Raw genomic sequence first — 22,735 nt, 5'->3', positions numbered from 1 at the left:
ACAAGATTTAGAAGTTGAACATGACACCAATCTTCATTATTTTCATCAATAGAATTACATCCCTGCAAGAAAATACAATGGAGTTGCAAGAATACAAGCTCTCTCCACAATAACACTAATGAAAATCTATCCCTAGAGGCAAATTTGATTTGGTACTTATACAAAATGATTATGAATCATTCTCCATAAATAGAGGAAGCTTTCCCCACTAAAATCCCTTGATTAGTGGATCTAGTCCCCAATAATAGGAATTTGCATTAAATGGCAGGGAACACATTCCTAGATTTTCTCAATCATTCCCTAGAGGCAAATTTGACTTGGTACTTATACAAAATGATTAAGAATCATTCCCCATGGATGGAGAAAGATTTCCCCACTGAAATGCCTTGATTAGTGGATCTGCTCCCTTGATTGGTGGATCTTCTCCCTTGATTAGTGGAACACATTCCTAGATTTTCTCAATCATTGGAGTTACACAATTTGTGCCATAATTCCATAATATCTTGTTGAATTATTATTTATTATTGATCCTCCAGTAGTAGGGAACAAGTCCCTAAATTATCTCCTCCTCCAACTCTTCATAATCTGCCCAATATTCTCATAATATTCCACAAAAAATAAATAATATTAGGCACAAATATTCAATTATTCATAAACCTTCCTAATGAATATATTAAAGTTAAAAATAAATTATCTAATGCAAAAATAGAGGTTTAATGTGTTTAAGGATGGTCATAGGCCTTAATTTATGTTTTAAATTAGAGGCATGAGCCTTAATTTATGTCTAATTTAGAGGCCCATCAACGTGTATATCTCATATTCAGGGGTTTGCAGGGTTTGAAGATTAGACGGTAATTGGGATATCTTTGAGGATGGTAGGAGAACGACAATATGGTGTTATCAAAGCCCATATCAATGGCAATACCCACTGAGGTTGATCTTCCCAGGACTTAACAATTGGAAGAGGTATGACTAAAATCAAATGCCCTTGATTAATTTTTTTAGGGTTATTTTAAATTATATTTAATTTTTTAATTCCCTTCTTTTCCATAAAATTGCATGTGTTTGGGTGTTATATTATATGAGGTAATTGTGTGTAGTTTTTGGTGAGCGATGGGCTTTATGAGAGTCCAAAGGATGGTTCCTTAAGGAAGGAAGTTTTGGCCCAAATTGATCAGGTCAGGGGAATTTATATATTTTTCCGTAAAACTGGTGTAGGGAATATGAAGTGGTCTTAAGAATTTAGGAAATTGTTGCTATGTTATGGTTAATTTTCTTAGCACGGGGTAAGTATGATTGTTTCATTATTTTCCAGCTTGCAAAAGCAAGGGTCAAGAGGATAACTCATGAAAGAGGGTATGGTGAATAATGGTTGGAAGAAGCAAAAATTATGAAAATTTATACATTTGGGTCTTATCGTATGTCGGTAAATTACTATACTTGTCATGATTCTCGTTACAATGCTTTGTTTTGATCTCATCTTCTATCTATTTTCAGAAAATATTATGGTTTTTAGGGTTTGTATAATTTATAGTCTCACCCTTTAGTGTTATTGTCAATAACTGTCAACTGTTGAGGTTGATGCTCTCAACTATAGATCCAGATTGACGTGGTACTTATTTATGTTGCGAGTTAACCCCAATTTATAACTATGGTCATTCAATAAGTCAATGGCACTGGATGAAATTTTGTTAAATGTAAGTGTCATTTAAGTCTCAAAAGATGTCCACTACATGAGGCACACAGTCTTCTTAGTTTTGTGTAATGTTGTTCAAAATTACTATTGTTATAAATACTTAAACCTTACTCCTTTAAAGTTCTATGTTTTTATTGGTTTAATAATTGATTGCTAGCAAAATCTCGATGTCAGTAGGTACATGGTCCAGGAGCAGATCTAGACACGCTGTGTGTAGGGCCTTGCTATGTGAAGTTAGGGAGGTGAGTATTGAATGTTTTTTTAGTCAATTTGCTTTTCATGATGGTGGATTGATTTGACAATATATTGTGTCAATTTTCATAATACTATCTGTGGGTGAATTTTTTGGACATAATTTGCTTGGTCGTCCACATGGATACAAAGTACGCAGCTGGCTTATTCTAGATGAATACTACTAATCTAAATAATCAATTTACATTACTCTTCCATAGGAGGATTTTTTTGGCATTTTTCACGATATATCGACTGAAATATTGGAAGTCTCTAAACTCCATCCTAGCCCTGATGCACAGTACCTGTCATGGAGTTTAAGTTAAGAGGGATATCTATTTTTTTTGGCGAGTTAGCTTAAAACCTATGTTTTATTGAATGCTTAAGCCAGACAATACAATAAAGATTATAAAATTCCTCATATATATCGGATTTTGATTCTAGAATTTGCACTTGAAAAATGGAAGAAAGCTTTGATTTCACTTCATAAAAACTCTTAATGTTACAATCTCATATGATACTTGTAGTAATAATGAAGCCATAGATCTACATTAGGGGGGATTTATTCACAAAATGCATACATGCACGGGATAACACAAATATTTGTGTCAAAAAAATCCATTAAATGCCTTACCTTTGTTTCTTGCCCTTTCTTTTTTTCTTGCTATTTTTGGTGTGATTCCTAGTCATCATGCCACATTTTCTGATACACCATTACTAGTGTCAAACATCCCATATGCGATTGCATTTTGAAACCAATTAAGAAACTCTTCTTTTGTCATATTTTCATCTAGGTTTGTAGGTACATCAGCATTTGTGCCAGCTTTGTGAGTTGAAGTTCCACCTCGAGAATAATATTTTCCAATATGGGTAGTATTGACATTATAAATAGGCTTGTGTGTGTTTGGAGGACACTTCATACTCTAGTAAATAGCCCACTCAGTTGCATCATATTCTTTGCTTTCTACATAGGCATATGCTTGTGGTGTGTCCACCCTTCTAAGCATCCTAAACAAAAATGCATGGTATGTTTGTTCAACCCATCCATATCCACCTTTTGCTTGATGGTAATATTGGGAATCCTGGCACCACCTAACTTGTTCTTTTGTCCTATCAATATGTATCCAAATATGTGAACCATTGCATTTTTTGCAAGCTATTCTTCTTGAATTTGCTTGAAGACCACCCCTCTCATCCTCATCATTAGCACAACCATGTCTAAAAGGGTTGTTCCTACTGATGAGCCTCAGTATTGCAACAAGAATGTTGCAACTCCAAAGACTACCAACTTTAATTATCAATCTGGGGTTCGTACAAACTTAAGAGATATCAGCACTATATGTGCAACATACAATGTGTCATTTTTCGCTGTCATGATGTAATGAAATGAAATCCTAAACTAATTGAATAAATGGAAATTTTACTTTGAAAAAAAAATTAATCCTAGGCAATAACAACAAATAATAATTGAAATCCTAAGAGCATGAATTCAAAGAAATAGGCCTAATCTACGTTGTAAAAAGGCATGTTCTAATTGATGTTTATTCTTCCTCGACCATTGATTTAGAGCCTAGGTGTCATGATTCAAGCCAAATAGACAAAAACCAAACTTTTCGAGCAAATCTGGGCAAGTATATACGTGCTAGAAGAGTGCTACAGGAAGTTAGAGGTGCTGCTACAAGAAGTTACAAACTGCTACACGAAGTTACAAATTGCTACAGGAAGTTACATGATATGGTACAGGAAGATATAATTCACCGAATGACCAAGCAAATCATATCCAAATTGGATGGGACATATTTTTTTTTTGAATAGGATGTCTTAGGTCTCCATTCCAAGTGGAATCACTAAAAAATACCACTGTTAACACATGCTAAAAAATAACAGAAAATTACTACTCTAAAATCTAGAAATTCGAGAACTAGTGAGATAGTTAATCTATCAAATGCCTAATATAATCAAGTGAAAATGAAAGGGGGTGAATTTTTTTATTAAATTTAATGTTATTATGATCTAATTCAAGTGGAACCAACTCAATTGAAGCTCATTAACATGTTCTAAAAAATAACAGAAAATTACTACTATTTACCACAAGGGACTTCCAAAAATTTAGATTTGGGACTAAGCAAACTAATCCATGTAGTTCAATGGTTACTATGACCTTAAAAAGTTGTTCCAAGGATGAAATCATGCTTCTAATCCTGCAAACAAACTTACTTCAAGCATTTAACCCAATCCTACTACAAGAAATCATCAATACTAAATGCAAAAATAGGAAAAAAAACAAGAACACGAGATGCATGTGAATAAGAAGTGAAAAGAAGAAAAGTAAATTATACAAAAGGGATCTGAAGCTCCTGGGATGGACAAGTCCAAGGATACTCAGAGTCCTATGAAGGAGACCAAGCTTTAGAAGCTAAAAATGGTACCAAACTTCATTATTTCCATCAATGCAATTACATCCCTGCAAGAAATGAAAGTGGAGCTGCAAAAATACAAGTTTTCTCCACAAGAGGACTAAGAAAAACCAACCCCTAGAGGAAAATTTGAATTGGTACTTATACAAGATGATGAGGAAGCATTCTCCTTGAAAGGAGGAAGCTTTCCCCTTAAAAATCCCTCAAATAGTGGATCTGGTTCCCAACACTAAGAATCTGCATTAAATGTCAGGGAACACATTCCTAGATTTTCTCAATCATTGGAGCTCCAGAATTTGTGCAATAATTTCAAAATATCTTGTTTATTTATTATCTAATATTTATCCTCCTGTAGTAGGGAGAAAGTCCCTATATTATCTCCTCCTCCAAATCTTCATAATATGTCCAATATTCTCACAATATTCTACAAAAATAAATAATATTAGGCACAAATATGAAATCATCTCTAAACCTTCCTAATGAACATATTAAAGCTAAAAAAAATTATTAAGTGTAGAAGGAGAGGTTTAATATAGCCTTCATGTGCCTAAGAAAGGTTAGATGGGCCTTAATTTGTGTCTAATTTGGAGGCCCATCATACCCCCCTACTAAAATTGTTGCTCATCCTCTGAGCAACCTATCCATCCTCCTTGCCCTGTTGTTCTTCATGTATGCTGACATGTTTCATGCTTTGTTTGTTGGTCTATTTGATGCTCTTTTTGCTGCTCTTCTTGCTACTGCATTTTTTCTATCTCAGTTTCCCAAGGAAGCCCTAATGTAGGTTGAGGCTGCTTCTTTCCCTTAGGTGATTCTTCAACTGTAATGAGTTCTATTTTTTAGGGAAACACCTTGCTTTTGGTTCATTGTCTTGGCCAATTGGATCATGTAAATTGACTACAAACTCAAGTGTAATCCCATCATCATATCCTCTTACCTTTTATTTGCACCCTTGCCATTTCCTTTGAATATTTCCTTGCTCCCCAAGGCTTTAGTGGTTATTTTGGGTGAAATTTACCTTCCTGTAGCACTCTGTTAGTTTCCTATAACAGTTTCTCGACCTTCCTGTAGTGCTACATGATCTTCCTGTAGCAATTACAGTCTTCCTGTAGCAATCCAGAGAGAGGCCAAAATTTGATTTTTGAGCTACTGGGATGATGGAGAGTGGTGAGTACATGAGCTGCACACAACCTGAATCCTGTAGAAACTAATATTTGCATGCCAAGAGGTGGTGGGTCCACCTTTTTTATTTTATTTTTATTTTTCATTGATTTTTTCATTATTTTTTTTCTTTTCCTTTTTTTCAAATTTTTTTCTCTTTTTTTTTTTCATTACATGCAAAATAAACTCGAAGTTCTTTGAGCTAACTGAGTTGGCCCTCATTTATCCTTTTGCACTCCTTGTCCTCCATCACTACTAAATGATTACAACCCACTTTCTCAAGTCCTCTTCACTTTTATCTTGTTCCTCTCCCACAAATGTGGGTGTGTTGGCGGAAAGTTGAAGTTATTTGCTAGATAAGGTTGGGGTTGCTTTGCTACTCATTTTGAATATAAAAAAATCTTTTCCATCATACACTTGCAACGTTTTTCAAGCTAAAATAAGTTCATAGGAAAGTTTTAGAGGATTGCATACCTGAGCCTTAACCTTGATGTGTTTTTCAGGTGATATTGAGGCTAATGATATGAATGTTGAAGCTGCCTTTGGTGGCTCTACAGCTGCTAGTGATGATCCTTTGGTGGTTGCATGCTTCTTGAACAAAGGTAATGGTTGATCTGTTGGCTTCTTGAGGTGTCATATTCTTATGCTTTTTTCTCCATGCATTGGCTTTGCTCTGAAATTTTTCTTTGGAAATGTGCTTAGCTGATTGAAGTTGTCACTATAGGTCTTCTTGATGGTGGATCAAGCTGTTGTTGTTTAAGATGATTAGTGACCCTGTAGTAGCCCTGCTGAAGTTTTGTGGCTTCCCAAGGTCGAGGAGATGATCCCTCAATGCTTCATGTTGGTCAATTCTTCATTCTGGTGCTTCCAAGTGGTTTTGATTGTGGTTCTAGAGGGCTTGTGCAGACTGCTACAAGACTGTGTGTCTTCCTATAGCAGTCAAATAAACCCTCCTAGGATCATTATTTCCTTCAGGTGATACCTTTAAAAATACTAATAATTCATGAGTAATCTTTTGACAAGGATCAAAGGCCTTTTTTGTGGTGGAAGGGATGGAAGAATGGGTGAAAATGAAGATTTTTCATGGACAGGGATGAAAATGAGAGTGGAGAAGAGGTCAAGTGGTGTGGAAAATGAATGATGAGGCTATGGTGGACCTATCTCAACCTTCCCTAAAGAAAACATGACCTTTTGACCCCTTTCTCCAATCAGATTTCCTCCTGTAGCTTCTTCTCGGCCATCCTGTAACAATTCAGAACTTCCTATAGCATTTTAGGACAACCTCCTGTAGCAAAATTATTTTATGCATATCTCTCAAATGGTAGACTAGATTGACCTAAAATTTGGTGAGCATGTTGCCATCATCCCTATGCATCTACCCATTAAAAATCTTGGCCAATGGATGCACTAATTTAGAGAAAAAATAAAAACGGTTGTAGGTGATGGAAGTCAATTTCTCGAAAAGTATCCACTAGAATTTGCTGAAATTGCTTGAGCATGTTATCATCATCCATATGCATCTCCCCATGAAACAACTTGTAAAATGGATGCACGTATATCGAGAAAAATAAAAAATGGTTGTAGGTGATGGAGGTCGATTTCTTGAAAAGTGTGCACCGAAATTTGTCGAAATTGCTTGTGCATGTTACCATCATCCATATACATCTCCCCCTTAAATAGATCGGAAAATGGATGCTCGGTGTTCAAGATATGATAAAAATAATTTTCTGTTCTGTGTATTTTAGCTTCTTGTAGCAAAACAAAACCTCTTGTAGCATTTTAGGACAATGAGGAAAATGAATGGGAAAAGATTGGGAATGATGGGTGGATGGTGGAAATAGATGAGGTTGATGGATTGGCATGGCCTTGGTCCTTTTGGAGCATCTGAACAAAGGAGGAGAAAGTCCAAGTTTGACTTCATTTGACTAGGATTTTGACCAACTTTTTCTTTTTGTGCTAGAGTGTTCTTGTTGCTTGCAAAGGTTAGGGAGCACCTACATTTATGAGAGAGATATACATGGAGCAAATAATTTTTCTTTTTCATTTTTTTCTCTTTTCATGGGCCTACTAACTGCCTCAGTGAGGTTTTCAGCTAGTAGGTCTGCCTAGGCACCTCAAAGGAGGTTTTCACCTATGATCTTTTCTTTTTTTCTCCTTTTTATCTTTTTTCCAACCCATTGACCACCTCATGGAGGTTTTCAATCAATGAGCCAATCACAGGCGCCTCAAATGAGGTTTTCACCTGATATTTTAATTTTTCCTCTTATTTTTCATTTTTAAAATTTTTTCCTATCCTAATCTACTTGAAAAAACCAAAATTATTTTCAAGTGTAGGAATACTTCCAATGGAGCCACTTGCATAACTTGCTGACAGATAAAATCATGTGTAGGCTCGAAACATATTCTTTGACATGTACCTGAATGTAAGAGTCCAAATGTTTTGACTGAGATGAGATTAGGAATTGTTGAACAAGAGTCCACTTGCTGATTTGGATCATCTTGGATGTCTTCTTCTTCCATGAAATTCAGATCTTCTTCTTACTGATTATTCTCTTGAACACATGGAGGATCTGATGGTAAATATGAGGGAACTTTCTCAATCTCTAACTCTGATGTCCTCTCTTCATCAAGTGTAGCCCCTAATTCTTTGGTATTCTCATTTGAATCTTCTTTTTCTACATGTTGTCCTTCAATGGCATCAAGAGAATCCTTTTTTTTCAATACTCTTCTTGAGCTAAGATGAATACCATTGAGATCAAGAGGATATGTTTGGAAGTGTTGTACCTCAACATTGTAAATGGGCTGAGCTACTTCCTTGTGTGGGTTTGGAAATGGTGGTACAGGTAGTTGAGTGGCAGTGGATGTTTGAGATGGATTTAGTTGGGGTTGTGGTTGTGGTGGAGGTGGATGGTAGGGATAGCATGGAGTTAGGTGTGGAAGATATTGAGGATATTGCAGATTTCTCTCATAAGGTTCTTTCCAACCTTGTTGCCAACATTGGTTTTGGGGTTGAGATGGCCAAGGTTGCCAAGGAAAGGGTGTGTTCCAATTACTTTTATATGGATGTGCATAAGCTTGAAATTGTGAATTAGGCTCTTGCATCATACTAGGTTGACTAGGCTTCCATGGTCCTCTTGGAGCTACATAACATAGCTACTTTGGTGATTGGCTTGCTTCATTGTTCTCTTGGTAAACTTCCTTCAACCTTGGTAATGATGGGAAATATTTAACAACATGTGATTTTGCATGGAAAACACAAATATCAACATCTTCATTTCCCTCATCTTACATTCTTAATATTTCTACTTGTTTGCTTAGATTGCTAATAACTTTTGTTTTAAAGTCATCAAGCAAATTTCCAAGTTTAGCTTGACTTACTGATGTTGACACTCATTGACTTACTCTTTCCCTTCCTCTTGATATTTGCTTGCATGTTTCCCATATTTCTTCAAATGATGATAGGTATACATCACCTCTACTCATGAGATCAAGGAGATCAATCCACTCATCCCTAATTGTTCTAAGTAAGAGGGTTTTTAGCATGTCGGATCATAAATGATGTTGTTTTTCCCTCTTAACATTATACATGGACCTCTCTATTAGATCCTAAAGGCTTTCATCTTCTTTTTTATTCATTCTAAAGATTTCTTTTTTAATATCATGATCTTTATATTTTTATAGAAATATATTTTGCATATCATTCCATGATCTTATTGAATTAGTCCCTAAACTCATGAACCATTTAAGAGCTCTATCTTTCAATGTGGTCGGAAACAATCTCAACTTTTGAGTGTTTAGTAAGTAACCATAAGATCTATAAACAATTTCAAATTCAAATAGAAAGGTTTTCGGATCCTCTGACCTCATACTATGGAAGTTGGGAAGAAAAGATGGAGGGATGTTCTTCATATGCACACTGACATTAGTATCTTGAATGGGAAATCCAAGAGGATCTTCTTCATTTTCATCATCTCCATCCATTTCTCCTACCTTCTCTATCACCTCTTCTTCCTCTACTTGCAAAAATTAATGGTGATGTGGCTCTTACTGCACCACGTGATCAAATGGTGGGGTTGGTGTTGGAGAAACTTTTTTTTTGAATAAGAATGTTAATGCAATGCAATTTTCTGTTCTTGAAATAAAATATGTTGAACGCAATTTCTTGATTTTGAATAAAGTAAAAAGAAATGAATCAACTAGGGAATAAAACGATGCATACTTTTACACCTCTCCGGAAACGGTGCCAAAAAGTGATGAGCCTCAATATTGCAACTCCCAAGACTACCAACTTTAATTATCAACCAGGGTTCATGCAAACTTAAGAGGTATCAACACTATATGTGCAACATACAATGTGTCCTTCTTTCGCTATCATGATGTAATGGAGTGAATGTCATGAAATCAAATCCTAAACTAATTGCATAAATTTAAATGTTACTTTGAAAAGAAATTAATCCTAGGCAAGAACAACAAATTATAATTGAAATCCTAAGAGCATGAATTCAAAGAAATAGGCCTAATATACATTGTGAAAAGGCATGTACTAATTGGTGTTTATTCTTCCTCAACCATTTACTTAAAGCCTAGGGTCATGATTCAAGCCTAAGAGACAAAAACCAATCTTTTTGAGCAATTCTGGGCAAGTATATATGTGCTATAAGAGTGCTACAAGAAGTTAGAGGTGCTGCTACAGGAAGTTACAGGCTGCTACAAGAAGTTACGAGATTTGCTATAGGAAGATATAATTCACCGAATGACCACAAAATCAAATCCAAATTGGAAGGGGATTTTTTTTATTTATTGAATAGGATGTCTTAGGTCTCCATTACAAGTGGAATCACTCAAAAATACCCCTGTTAACACATGCTAAAAATAGTAGAAAATTACTACTCTAAAATCTAGAAATTCGAGAACTAGTGAGCTAGTTAATCTATCAAATGCCTAGCCTAATCAAGTGAAAAAGAAAAGGGGTAAATTTTGTTATTAAATTTAATGTTCTTATCATATAATTCAAGTGGAATCAACTCAATTGAAGCTCATTAGCATGTTCTAAAAAATAACATAAAATTACTATTTGCCACAAAGGGACTTCCAGAAATTTAGATTTGGGACTAAGCAAACTAATCCAAGTAGCTCAATGATTACTATGACTTTCCAAATCTGTTCCAAGGATGAAATCATGTTTTTTATCCTGCAAAATAACTTACTTCAACCATTTAACCCAATCATACAACAAGAAATTGTCAATACTAAATGCATAAATAGGAAACAAACAAGAACAAGATATGCATGTGAATAAGAAGCGAAAAGAAGAAAAATAAATTATGCAAAAAGGCTCTGAGGATCCCGAGATGGCCAAGCCAAAGGATACTCAGAGTCCTATGAAGGAGACCATGCTTTAGAAGCTAAAAATGGTACCAAACTTCATTATTTCCATCAATGCAATTACATCCCTGCAAGAAATGAAAGTGGAGCTACAAAAATACAAGTTTTCTCCACAAGTGGACTAATAAAAACCAACCCCTAGAGGAAAATTTGAATTGGTACTTATACAAGATGAGGAGGAAGCATTCTCCTTGAAAGGAGGAAACTTTCCCCTCCAAAATCCCTCAAATAGTGGATCTAGTTCCCAAAACTAGGAATCTGCATTAAATGACAGGGAACACATTCCTAGATTTTCTCAATCATTGGAGCTCCAAAATTTGTGCAATAATTTCAAAATATCTTGTTGATTTATTATCCAGTATTGATCCTCCTGTAGTAGGGAGCAAGTCCCTAAATTATTTCCACCTCCAAATCTTCATAATCTGCTAATATTCTACAAAATAAATAATATTAGGCACATATATGAAATCATCTCTAAACCTTCCTAATGAACATATTAAAGCTAAAATACATTATTAAGTGTAGAATGATAGGTTTAATATAGCCTTCATGTGCCTAAGAAAGGTTAGATTGGCCTCAATTTGAGTCTAATTTGGAGGCCCATCATCTGCCACTCTGATCACCACTTCTAAACCTGCGAAGGTGACTGACTAGCTCCTCGATTAGTTCATCATTATAAATTTTCCTCTTAACTGAATCCAATAGAACCTCATATCCATTTTGGATGTTTTTAAACAATTCCCTAGCTTTTACATTGCCCATATTTTTGTCAAGATGATCCAGCATCACCTTTTTCCTATACTCATTTTTTAGGAAAACAACATCTATGTTTTCATAACGAGATAAACCAAGCACTACATAGTGATCAAGGCTATCTGATAGTTGGAATACTTCATCTTCAGAAGATGGATCTCCTCTAGCCAGGCCACTGGTTGAGGGCCCTCTTTCACTATCTCTAGAATAATTGTACTAAGAGCTTTCACCAAATTATCTTATTGAAGAAAAATTACCTTCTTCACCATGAGGACCATTGTATCCAACTGCATGAGAGAAATTTCTCGCCCGTCCATTATTCCCTTCATATTGTGGATCAAAAGCTCTCTCTTTACCTTCATTTGTATTGTTCTTTAGAAACTAAATTAAAATGTAACTAGATATGTGTTACACAACATTTTGTCACTGTCCCTGTACTCCCTGTTCCTTGACCCTGAGGACCTCTACAGTGAACCCTATATGCTTACCCTTCATCAAGAAACTCCCATTGTGTCCCTCTTCATGAGCAGAACAATTCCCTTTTGCACCATTTCCCCAAAATCTTTTGTTTTTCCCAGTTTACAAGACCGGTGCTAATGGCCTTTGTCCTCGCGCCAATATGTAGGGATGAACACTATCCCTAGCTTGATTTTAGACTTTTGTGATCCATACTGATTTTGATAAATTCTTTTGGATAAATCACATCATGATTTTTTGGTCGACGTTTCAAACCATCTAATGTTGTTCATCATCAGGACAAAGGTGAGGATGAACCACATTTAGATGGTTCGAACATCAACCAAAAACTCATGATGTGATTAATCCGAAAGAATTAATTAAAACTATCCCTAATGCCGACCGGAGCGAATGATCTTTGTTCCAGTCGCACCGATCCTCTTATGGAAAGTTTTTTAAATAAAGAGCTGAATCATCCAGCTCTAGAAGCTTCGTAACAGAAGTCTAGTAAATGGTTTGGTCGGATGGGGTATAGGATGTCAGTTTGGGCTCCTTTACCCTATAATGATGGAACTACCTCAAGAGATAAGACATTCTCCCATGAGAAGAGGATCCATCTCCCATCCATTCATCCTATATAAACCTCACTTTTTCCCAAGCACAAGTTAGTGTTAGTGTTGGAGTGTTAATATTGGTGCGCTAGTGCTAATTAAGTTTGTAGTAAACAACAAGCTATTCATAGTTGTAGCTCTCTAGTTGTGTCAAGAAGAAGTGTGATTTGGTTTGGAGTGAAGCCTAGAGAGAAGAGCCTTAAAATTATTGTTGTTGAGGCCATCATGGAATTCTAGCAGAAGTGTGTGGGAACCTGGTCCTGTCAAAGGAGAACGGCAACGTCAAGACAACGGTTGTAATCTCTTCTTGATTAAAGATATATGAAACTATCGATTGATTTCCTACATGATTTGTCATCTTACATATTCATGTCTTAATGTTTCTTGACTTGTTAAGTAGGTTGAATTACAATTTGTCTATTATCACGGTTGTTGTTTACTGTTGTTTACTTGTTTTAGGTGTTTGAAGAAGGAAGCGAGAGACAGCTAGAGTGAGCAAGCAAGGACGTCATCAAATGGGATAAGTGTACTAAGAGGTGGACCCTCTTAATTGGTTCTAACCTAAGGAAATCTTCCATAGAATGTATTAGTTATGGCTAGACCCATTATCAGGCTAGAGGAATTTGTTTATGTCCACACTTATAATTTTACTTCACCATAAATTGGCGACTCCACTGGGGAGCCAATCCTTCTGTTTGTCTTAGATTTCATGATTTCGTGTGAACTTTTCTAGTTCCACTTTTTCCCTTTGGTTCTGTTTCTTTTCTCCTGCTTACTAGTCTGAGTTCAAAATTCATAGTAGCAGATTTGGTCCATGTTTCAATTTTTTTTTTCTTGGCTCCCTCGCTCAGTGTGCTTAATCCGCTGACAGTCACGTCGATTAGCACGATATGCTGAGAAACAGTCGCGTCGACCTCCCTCTAGCGAATGTTCTCAGTTAGGTAGTCGCCTCGATGCCTGTAAGTGAAGATTAGGGTTTGTCCCCAATCTTGGCCAGTGTGTTTTGCTTTCATGATTTAGACCTTGTAAGCCTTTTAGACCGTCTTCTCCCTAGCTAGAAAGCTTCGTTTAGCTTGCTTTGTGTGCTTGCTTAGTTTAGCCCACCCTCTGATATGCCCTGCGTGAAGTTCTTTTTTATTTTTTCTTTGAATCCATCGATCAGTGATATTTTTGGCCAAATAGTCGTGCCGATCAGGCCTATCAGCACTAGTTTTAGCTTGAAATTCATGTCAGTCGTGCCGATTAGCGCTACTTTTGGCCCAAAAGTTGCTCTGGTCTCTGAGTTAAGAAAAATCAAAATTTCTCCCATTCCAGTGCCAGTGTGCCTTGACCCTCAGACTCTCTTCTTCCTCCCAGAAGTGACTAGGATGCTTTATTTTCAATTGAATGAGTGAAAGAGTCTCGTTTGTTCTCTTATTTCAAGTGTCTCTTTTGTCTTTCCAAGCATAGATTACATTGCTTGGTTTGTCGATTCAAGCAATTATGTGTTTGGTTTGTTCAATTCAGGGAAGAAGTTGATTTTAGTTTCATTTATAATGATTTGGATTTGATTGATGCTTGTTTGTTCAGAATTGTGAAAATTTTGATTAAAGTGCTTTATGTGAAAGATTCATTTTTCATTTTATGAAAAGGGGAACATCATTCTAGTTTACTTAAGCGAAAATATTGTATTAGTAGTATCATTGAGAAGCTAGAATTGCATCATCATAAGCATTGGAAGTGAAATGAAACTTGTTTTGTTGTTAAGGGAAGATTAAGTGCATTTAGGATATTTATTAGTGAGAGATTTCATTCTTCGATTGTTGCATTAATTTTGTGTTCTCTATCTCTCAATTAGTGATAACTTTCATCAAAGACAAATATCTCTTTTCTCATATAGTTGCATGTAGGAGTTTTGTCAGATGACAATGGTAGGGCCTTGTAATTGAAACCTAATTCAAGACCAACCGTTAAAATTGATTGAATTAACCTAAGGAAGCATTGAAACTTAACGCTCACATTTAGTGGTCTAGGCTAGAGACGTGTTCCAGCGTCTTTAAACCTAGCAGTTGTCATTCGCTTCGGCATTAGACAACGCTAGTACAGATTTGTGCTCCCTGTACCGTCGTGTAAATAATGAGAGACCCCACTAGAATGCAATCCTTTATCCATAGGAAGCCGAGTCTGCCGCCTTGTAAATGTGATATACCGAACACAACATTCGAGGAGATTGCCTTCCCGTACTTCTCGGTTTGTTGGGAGGTATTCTGTAGTTCACGGTTACCTGGTAATCCTTTCCGCCTAGAGTACCCTGAGAAGTCATTTTTTATCTTTACTAACTCTTTAAATTTGAAAAGATCCTCGAGTACTTGTCCTTTCGAGCTTGTTAACTCCGAAAGTGACTAGAGTCATCTTTCGTCCTTTTCTTCACTCTTAAAATGTGTAAAGGTAAATTTTTGTTTCAGTGTTTCCCACAAAATATTCCTGGTAAAAGTTATATTCCTTAGTAATTCTTTAGGGTCGATTCCAATGGCAACATTTCTAGAGTCCACTAGTCAAGGGTTCCCCTCGAATGGGAATCCTGGTCCTTTTCCTTCTTTTGGAAATGTTGGTGCTCCTTATATGACAAAGTTGTACCTCCCTGGGTTAACCATTAGTTTACCTGTCTGGTTATTTTCGACCTCGATGATCCTGAGTGTCCCAGATCCTTCCCAAACACCTCCTTAATTTGAATCACATCATGTTGATTCTAAACTTGACCTCTCACCTTCTTCCCCTATTTCTTCACCTTCCTCTTCTACTTCGCTTGGTGAAAGTTTCAAATATAGTAACCAGGAGGCTAAGAAGAAGAAGAAGAAGATGAAGAAAAAGAAGTCAGATAAGCGAAAGGCTAACCATGTAGCTATTTCTCCAAATGCACCTCCCGTAGACAAACCTTTCGATCCTCCATGGAAGGTCAGATTCCCTTGCAAGATGTGTAAGGGTGACCATCTCCTTCGAGACTGTCCTGGCATTCCCAGAGTCTTAGAGGTATGGTCTCAAGACCTGAATCAACCATCCTCGTCGACCTCTGGAGATCATGTCGATGCTACACCCTCGGCTAGTGATGGTAAGAAGAAGGGAAAGATTAGATTCCCCTGTAGGTTATGTGAAGGAGAGCATCTTCTTCACCTTTGTCCTCTTATGGATAAAGCTTCCAAAGTTTTTAAAAACCTTACAGCTCCTCAATCCCAACTTCCTATTGGTTATCAGAGGCTTTCTTCTAACCCTCTCCCAGCTGGTAAAGAGATTGACTTGAATTCATCTCTTGCCCATCCTACTCTTCCTGTGCGAGACTCTTTTGTGTCTATTCCCGGCCAACCATTGGTTGAAAAGAGTGTCGACTTGGCTCCGCCTTTAGTTGTTCACTCTATTCCCGAAGAGAGTAGTAATCATACTGCTCATGTTCTTCTCATCTCCTTAGATTCCCATGAATCAAAGAGTGATCCTCCCATCCCGGTTGTTCAGGAGAGTCCTCCTATTCCTGTACAGCATGGTGGAAATCGTATGATAGCCCCACCAAGTAGTTTTGTTGCTTCTTTTGATTGGAGTCACTTGACTGCTTTCCGCCTCCCATCTTATGTGCCTTTCCAGATCACAATACAAGCCTATAATATGGTAGTACTTGGCACTATACTAGATGAAGGTGCATCTGTTAGCATCATGTCTTCTACTACTTGGCAAGCTTTGGGTTCCCCATAGCTTGTGCCTGTCAGTCAAAATATGTTGGCTTTCAACAAAGGAACTAGTCAAACCTTGGGGGTCCTTCTGAAGTTCCCTATTACTTTGGGAGGAAAGGTTGTCTATATAGACGTGATGGTAGTCCAAGGTCCCTTATATTTCAATCTTCTCCTTGGACACGACTATGTTTATGTCATGGGAGATCTTATTTCTTCACTTTTCCATGTGGTTTGTTTTCCACACGAAGAGAGAATTGTGACTATTGATCAACTGTCATTCATTGGTCACCAGGAACCTCCTTTGCAACCATTGTCCCCTATCAGCTCTTGTTTTCAAGTAGTACCTTCCTTGCCATAGGTCAATTATGTAGCTACCCGTTCCGTCTCCGCATCTGCTAATGATAAAACGGATGGTATACTACATTCTATAATGGGGGAATTGGAACCTGATCTGTCTTTGGTACCAAATGACATGTATTCCTCCCAGAACATGGTTCTTCCATCTAGTGAAGGCCTCTTGGGAGCCATGTTCTCTTATGGGTCATGAGCAAACGTCATGAGGATAGTTCCTAGTCTTGTTTCAACCTCGTTAAAAAATGAAACAAGGATTCGTGAGCATAGTTTTTTGTCTTGTGTCAAGCTCGTTAAAAAATGAAACAAGGGTCATGAGCATAGTTCCTTGTCTTGTGTCAATCTCGTTAAAAAATGAAACAAGGGTTCTGAGGATAGTTCTTTTACTGTGTCAACCTCATTAAAAAATGAAGCAACTCCCTTTTCCAAATCGAGTCTTTGATTAAGATCTCGTAAAATCCCAATCGAGTCTTTCCTGGATCTCGAGAGTGAACCTTCGTTCCATCCACCTTGCTGAATGAAATGAAGCTTGGGGGGCGTGTACCTTGAATTGAGTCATTATGTTGGGGGCATGCAAACTTATAGCAAGCATATTTTTTTATTTCAAGCTTGTCTAAACATGAAACCGAATCCAAGCAGAGTTCTCCATGGTTTAAGCTTGTGTAAAAATGAACCCATGCCCAATTTACATCTCATGATTGTTGTTTTTATTAGCTAATTTCTGCTACATGAGCCTTGGTTGTTTCATTCAATCGCCACCATCTCTTTGGCCGGTCATATGCTTGCACTTGGTTGTTTTTCCTTTCCTTAGGAACCGCAATGATGAGTGGTTTTATTAACTAGCCTCTTGAGCATTACATGTTTTGAGTAGTTCCACCATTTCCGAAACCAGTTGCTACCGTTTATACCACTCGTTCCTCTAGGACGAGTCACCTTAAAGCTCTTTTCTGACTCGTAAAAAATGAAAAGATCATCGAGTATTTTTCCCTTTTGACTCTTGAAAGAGAATAAAATGGTGGTCCGATTTCAAGCTCTTTTCCGACCCTTTAAAACCAAAAATATAGTCGAGCCCTTGTCGTTTTGATCTCGTTAACGAATGCGAAACATTGTGTGCCCAGTATAAGTTTACCCCTTTTTTAGGCTGGGATGCACTATTTACAAAAAAGGTACTCCTTGACTGAAATGGTCAAGCAGTTCTCTCAAGTATTGTTTTCTACCTTTTCGGGCTCGAGAGACACAAATGTACGAAAAGGGATCATGTGGAGTTTTCTTTTCCATGTCTTTTTCAAACTCTCTAAACATGAAAAATATACCGAGTTATACCTTTGTCGAACTCGTTAAAATATTAAATGACATCAGATTCGTCATCATGGCGAACATGAGCTTCTCCTTCCTAGGGCTCGATAAGATTACTAGATCGGATTCGTCCGAAGGATGAACTTACAGTGCAAGCATGTGATATCCCCTTCAAGCTTGCGATTAAAAAATAATTGGAGTACCTGCTAGAAATGGTGGGGGAAAATTTTGAAATCTAATCAGTTGTGTCGGCAACTCACTCTTGAACATGACACTTTCTGCTTCGTGTCAAGTTGGGATATCCTCCTTTGTATCGTTGACCTTCCTGGGTTGGGCCGTTCATTTTTGCCTTCCATTTGATCTCTGACACGTCATCATGACCACCGATCATATGGATCCAAAATCTGCCAAACTTCCAGTCATGTCACCGATATGTTCAAGAGTTGTCCTTATGTAGTTACACTTACGTCTGATTCTCTATATCATTCACACTCATTTTGAATCCTCTCGTCTCGTGTCGATGATGTGGGAAACATTATGGCCCTCCTTCGACATGATCGTTTCTCGTTGACTTCAACTCATTATTTGGGAAGTTAACCGAGGGACCCCCTTCCAGTACCTTAGAGATTGCATGCCCTAATGGCAAGTTCTTCGCACTCAACGACACGTTCACATCATTGGATTTTGATCGAGCGATTTCACGGGTGTTCGAATTCGGTTCCTCTATTCACATTCCGTGAATTGTGCTGATAGTACCTTGAGGACCATTTTCATTATTAGTGGTTTCTCTCGCGCTTGTTAACAATTTACATCATTGAATGGTTATCAAGCGACTTTATAGCATGTTCGACGTCAACACATCTATTCACATGTTACAATTTGTACTTTGATCGGGTCGTGTTGGAGCGCATGACCCTAGACTCAGATCACAAAAGTCCAGGTTGCGAAGTGATGTGACATGGTTATGTTGATATGCATGTCTCTTTCAGATGGATGGCTGCAACCATACCATGAGTTATCATATGTGATCCTTCTCATTTTTGGATGGCTGTGACCATACCTTGGTTTCGATATGATCCTCTTTATAGGATGGCTGCGCCCATGCCTGGATCCATTTACATGATCATTCTTTGGGTGGCTGCATCCATACCACGATTCATGTATCATTTGATAGAGTTTTCAGTTATGTATATGTATCTGTACTTGCTTGCAGGTTTTTTCGACGACAAACTCTGGTTCCCCACACTGATTCATAAAGCATTTCATCCCTCACTCTAGTTCGGCCTTCATGCTTTAGGGGTCATCTGTTTTGTCACTGTCCCTGTACTCCCTGTTCCTTGACCCTGAAGGACCTCTACAATGAACCCTATATGCTTACCCTTCATGAAGAAACTCCCATTGTGTCCCTCTTCATGAGCAGAATAATTCCCTTTTGCACCATTTCCCCAAAATCTTTTGTTTTTCCCAGTTTACAAGACCAACGCTAATGGCCTTTGTCCTCCTTGTGCCGATATGCAGGGATTAACACTATCCCTAGCGTTGATCAGAGTGACTGAGATTTGTTCCAATCGCACTGATCCTCTTATGGTATTTTTTTTAAATGAAGAGCCGAAGCTTCTAGCTCTAGAAGCTTCGTAACAGAAGTATGGTAAATGGTTTGGCTGGATGGGGTCAAGGATGTCAGTTTGGGCTCCTTTCCCCTATAATGATGGAACTACATCAAGAGATAAGACATTCTCCCATGAGAAGAGGATCCATCTCCCATCCATTCATCCTATATAAACCTCCCTTTTTCCCAAGCACAAGCTAGTGTTAGTGTTGGAGTGTTAATATTGGTGTGCTAGTGCTAATTAAGTTTGGAGTAAACAACAAGCTATTCATAGTTGTATCTCTCTAGTTGTGTGAGGGAGAAGCTTGATTTGGTTTGGAGTGAAGCCTAAAGAGGAGAGCCTTAAAACTATTGTTGTTGAGGCCATCATGGAATGCTAGCAGAAGTGTGTGGTAGCCTGGTTCTGTCAAAGGAGAATGACAATGTCAAGTCAATGGTTGTAATCTCTTCTTAATTCAATATATATGCAACTATCGATTGATTTCCTACATGATTTGTCATCTTACATATTCATGAATTAATGTTTCTTGACTTGTTAAGTAGGTTGAATTACAAATTATCTATTATCACGGTTGTTGTTTGCTATTGTTTAGTTGTTTCAGGTGTTTGAAGAAAGAAGTGAAAGATAGTTTGAGTAAGTAAGGAAATCATCAAACGGGATAAGCGTACTAAGAGGTAGGTCCTCTTAATTGGTTCTAACCTAAGGAAATCTTCCATAGAATGTATCAATTGTGGCTAGACCCATTATCAGGCTAGAGGAATTTGTTTGTGTCTGCACTTATAATTTTACTTCACCACAATATGAAATCCAGGTTCATGCACAAAACCATGCCAAGCCATCCCACATGAAATTTAGCAGAATAGATAGAGTACAAAATTGTAATCAACAACACTAGATGTTCATGATTCAGAGAAAAAACAATACTAGTTACTATAATTAGTAAGTTGGTCATCTAAAAGCTACCATGTATCCATTGAACAACCATCCCAATAATAGTTTTTGTCAAAACTGAAGTTTTGTAGCCAAAAACAAATGCCATCGTGCAAGCTACACCCTGAATCAATAAATCCCAGGCTCATAAAAACATTGAAAATGGCTGCCATTGAGATGAAGCTAAGAAAGATGCACCAAATAACCACAAAGAAGGATGATGTGCCCAAATGAAGAAATGAGTCCATGCCTCTGAGATAACAATCTAGCCACAGTATGAAAAGTAGCAAGAATAACCTCTCGAAATGCAACAACCATGTGCAAAATATGGGAGATATTTGTTGAAACCTATGAACAATAAAGTCCCTTGCCTGTAAAATAGCTGCAATGGATGTCGTTAATATAGGATTCTGATGCTGGATCCATTCTGAAGCTTTTCTAAATAGAGTATATGCATGTGAAAATTTACTCTTATCATTCCCATTCCCTTCTAGCTGTTAGGAAATGACATGCATCCCATTCTCTATTATTTCTTTCATCTCATTATATAGAGTAGTTGTGGCTTGAGTAGTGAAACGTATGTCTTCGCTGCAACTTTAAGCATTCATCAACCTTTCCTCATACTCTGCCTCACTAGCATTACTTCCGTCACCATCTCCAATAGTTCTTTTCCCTCCATTTTCTTTGGATGTAATTACTTCTTTTGACTTGCAAGAAGTTAGTTTTGTACCCTTAGAAATGTTGGGTTCTACAGGTGCTGCATCATATTTACCATCTCTCAAACCTCTGGACCTCTATGATTTGTTCCTGTAAACATTGCTCTGATTGTCTGGGAAATCAATATTCTGAGCATTCTCACTGTTGTTGCCATATCCCTCATGTATGGATGATGTTGTAGACCTTGAGCCCATTTTTCTCTAGGGCATACCAATTGACTTTGTAGAGGCAACATTGTCCATTGATACATCCTTTTTAAACCCCTTTCCATGGAAGTTACCCTTTATAGTCATGAAACCAAAAGTTACATGCCTTCTGATTAGTCTTGTGCTAACTCCAATATGAATGATTCGCCACCATAGGTTTCCATAAAAGCAAGAACTATATATTTATGTTTAATAATTTCTTAAGTACCATGGAACCAAAGTCTCAAACTAGGGAGAGATAAATGGATTTAAAACCTTGTTGGAAATTGTTTTTCCACTACCTGCTTCTTTGAGGACCAACTGGAGAAAAAACATAGTCAAATGTATTCAATAAGTCATTTGATAGCCAAAGAAACTGCTTAAAAATGGCACCAACTGGGCATCAAATATGGCCATCGTTAGCTAGTAAATTAACCTTAATCTACACTAGAGATGTTGCAGTTTGTGAATTACTAGTTCATTTTTCACTTATGTGAAAGCGGAGTAATGGGGCTTCACTTCAGGCACAAGGCCCCAGGGAGAGGGAGGTCAAGAGGGATACCTATTGATTTGATCTATGCTAACATATCACTTTGGGTTTTTCATGAAGTAAATTACTCCTACACACATGATAAATCAAGTATTTATATTCAAAAAATAGTGTTATGGTTCACTCTGTTTTTTTAATCATTTTTTCATTTTCGAAGCTAATTGTGGTGTCCCCTTTGCTTGCCACTAATTATTTTGTTTAGAATCAGTGAATAGTTTTTAATTTGAGTCATGTGTATCATTTGATCCTCATTAGGGATTTCATCTCTGATTTACATTTTTTGTATTGGTGTGTATATAGGATTTTGATATATCTCAAGAGTTAGTACTCTATGACATTGATGAACAAAGTGCAAGGAGCTTATCATTGTGCATATATTTTATACATTTTCAAACAAAATTTGGAAATAATTTTCTTAATATAATTCATCCTTATTTTGTTTCATGATTACTCTAACAAGTCTTTTATAAATAAAATCCAACACTTATATTGTGATCATATGAAGCAAACTAAAAACATCATTTGAAAAATAGTCACATATGGATAGGATTCGAAAAGAAGAAAAAATCATATTCTCTCTTACATCATGACTTCTATTTGACTAACTTCAGAAGAAATATAGGAATATAATTCTATGCATCCTTTATGTAGGTGGTATTGAGATATATGATATACACGCCGGCAATGGGAT

General features: G+C 37.1%; 2 pseudogenes; both read right to left on the bottom strand.

The window, feature by feature from the left end:
• Nucleotides 1-2,557: 2,557 nt before the first annotated feature.
• LOC149255380 (uncharacterized) lies at nt 2,558-8,972 on the bottom strand (annotated as a pseudogene).
• A 2,518-nt stretch (nt 8,973-11,490) lies between these two features.
• LOC149255379 (uncharacterized) lies at nt 11,491-21,602 on the bottom strand (annotated as a pseudogene).
• Between the last annotated feature and the right edge of the window lie 1,133 nt (nt 21,603-22,735).

Source organism: Pinus tabuliformis, chromosome 7 (genome assembly GCF_031772625.1).
Source record: "Pinus tabuliformis cultivar Carrire ecotype Pingquan chromosome 7, CPIR1, whole genome shotgun sequence".
NCBI lineage: Eukaryota > Viridiplantae > Streptophyta > Pinopsida > Pinales > Pinaceae > Pinus > Pinus tabuliformis.
Note: the sequence above shows the minus strand (reverse complement) of the source record. Positions and strands in the feature narration are given on the sequence as shown.